We start from the raw sequence: 2,796 nt of genomic DNA, 5'->3' as shown, positions 1-2,796 counted from the left end.
GAAAATCCCATAAATCCTTTTTTCCAGGAATCTCTTTTCATCGTTGATTTATCTTTCGGTTTATCACAATGTTGAAGATTACCTGCTTGACGGCAAATGCCTAAGTTTGGACAAAAGTGGGAATGTATTCTTTATCCACGAGTGAAAGGAAGAAAGAGAGAGAGAGAGAGAGAGAGAGAGAGAGAAAGTAGGTTGATGTATGATCGAAGCGGAACACGCAGCGAGGATGAGTGCAGGACATTGCAGAACTGATCACATTAATAATATGCATACGAATAGTGCGATAACAGCGTGCTTCTTACACTTATGGTGACTGGGGTTGAATATCCATTCTGGAAAAAAAATTTAATTTTGTAATTTCGACCGAACGGATTTCTGTTCATGGCATATTTATATACTTTTTTGAATCATTCAGTCAAATATCCTATTTTATACTTCGTATCATAGAACATGAATTTGTTGAAACAGTAGGAATACTTCAAGTATTACATCTAAAAAAAGGATAAACGAAATTGTAATGAGAAAACAAGATGTGATTGAATTTTTATAATTTTTTCATACTACATGTGTAATAATCAAATTACGCGGGGAAATACGAAAACCGCGAATAGCGACACGTAAAACTACCGTAAAACTAATATAGGGTGTAGTCGTTGGGATTCAAGTCAGTCGTGAGTAGACATTCGAAGCAAGCACAGTAAACTATCAATTTTTATACCTTGTATTATATTCCAAGGATCATTTAACTTCTAATATAAGTTTGACAAATTACCAGAAATGTGAATTACACCGGCAGATAAAGGCGAGTATGAAACGAATAAGTTAAGATAATTAAATTACATGCAGATTGATAAAATATAGCATTGTTATTTGTTTGATGTATTAATAATCGGATAATCGTAAAAACGCATCGACATCCAAAAAGTGCTGGATAAATTATTACAAATATGAATACTAATGGATGAGGTAATGGAACAAGTTATGCTAATGTGTTTAGAAAATTAGGCGAATGAAATCTACGAAGGAACAACAGACGCCGATAACATTAGAGGGCAAATATTGTTAATACGATATTTGTATAAATAAAAAAGAAGTGAAAAAGATATAGATACAGCAAATAAGCAGTTGAGAGACAAGAAAGTATGCTCGGAGTCAAGGGAAGGTAAACTATCTGTAATAAATATGTTTCGTAAGGAAGCATCGTAAGAAAAAAAATCCTGTAATCATTATTCCAGTAATTAAAATATCCCATTGTTAATTGTATGATGTAATGAAAATCTAATAGCCAATAACGACATTCGAAATATTTTCGTTAAGTGAGGAGAAAAGCGAAGAGAAAAGGAGGTGCTAAAGAATCATTCAAATAAGTGTTAGACCTACCAAAGAGAAAATAATAAGCAAATGAAACCTATAATGAAAAATGTTAGAAGACAATACCATAACATTAGAGGACAAGGATAGTCAATACAATATTGTTTTGATAAGAAAGGTACTGACAAAGACATAGTGTAGCGACGGAGACAACAATACTGAGGGCAAAAAATTTCCGAAATCGAAATGAGGTGAGTACTGTTGATGAGAATAGTAATTAGCATGACTAATAACGACGGAAGTTATTATTCGCAGGAAGGTATAATAATCGAAAAAAAAGCGACGAAGATGACAAGGATATAGTCACTCTATTGTCTTAAATATTCAGGACGGAAATCTTATAGAGATAGCCATTACGCACAAACGATCGATAATACTTAATAAGAAAAATGCGACAGTGAATGTGAATTCAGATCCCATTATATTGAAAGATGCTAACAATAGGAACTTTCATAGAACTTTTCGAAACAAGCCTTTAAAATGTTAAATATTTTTAGCAAATATCGAGATACAATTGCTAACAAGATACAAAAGTTAACTCACATAGATAGTTTATATCGACAGAAATGAGATGAAGATATTACTCTTTAATTCAATACTCCAGATGAATATATTATCACCTGTACTGAATATTTCATCGCGAATAACAATAATAGCAATAATAGTAGGGGGAAACAATACAACAACTAATGGCACCCGACATCATCGATAGAACTACTGCGTTATCCAATCCGATGTAATTGTTCAAAAAATATACGAATGTTTATGGACTATCAAGCAGTAAATACAGAAACAAGTCGATAGAAATGGGAAATACGAAGTATTGCAGTATATTTGACTCAAATAGCGGATATTATCAAGTACCGATGGATAAATGCTGTTAGCATGTTACTGTGTTCGTCATACTTGACAGAGGTTTCATTAAAATATCGTGCGGGCTTTAGAATGCTCCTGCCTCTTTCCAATGAATCTTGATGTCGTTTTAGATAACCTTCGGAACGCTATTACAATTGTATATTTTGACGATATCATTATCTTGTGAAATAATATTGAAGAGGAAATAGATGACCTCATACAATATTTGCTATGTTACACCATGATCGATATTATTAATGATCGCTTTATTAAAATCGCTTCTTTTGCAAGAGTAGGAATGGACAGGACACTTCTGATACCATCGAGTGATTTTAGAAATATCGAATCAAGATTTTTATTATTTATAGGCGTAAAAATCTGCCTAATTAAATTTAGCATTACGAAATCTGTAACATTAATTGATTTTTCAAAAACTAGATTAAAAAATCTCTTTTTTTAAAAGTTTTTGAATTTATCAATTTAAATTTAAATTAGCACTATCAGTCGAAATGATAGTGATATAATGGTTATCATTAATAACAATAAACTTATCTTTCATACCGTTTTATT

General features: G+C 31.8%; 1 long non-coding RNA gene across 1 annotated transcript; it reads left to right on the top strand.

Moving 5' to 3' along the window:
- The first annotated feature begins 676 nt into the window (after window positions 1-676).
- LOC122635959 lies at window positions 677-2,755 on the top strand. The gene is made up of 3 exons (XR_006328815.1): window positions 677-1,162; window positions 1,318-1,562; window positions 1,627-2,755. It is a non-coding gene; the product is annotated as an uncharacterized LOC122635959 (long non-coding RNA).
- Window positions 2,756-2,796: the final 41 nt, after the last annotated feature.

Source organism: Vespula pensylvanica, chromosome 20 (genome assembly GCF_014466175.1).
Source record: "Vespula pensylvanica isolate Volc-1 chromosome 20, ASM1446617v1, whole genome shotgun sequence".
Taxonomy (NCBI): domain Eukaryota; kingdom Metazoa; phylum Arthropoda; class Insecta; order Hymenoptera; family Vespidae; genus Vespula; species Vespula pensylvanica.
This window is presented reverse-complemented; position numbering and strand designations above follow the sequence as displayed.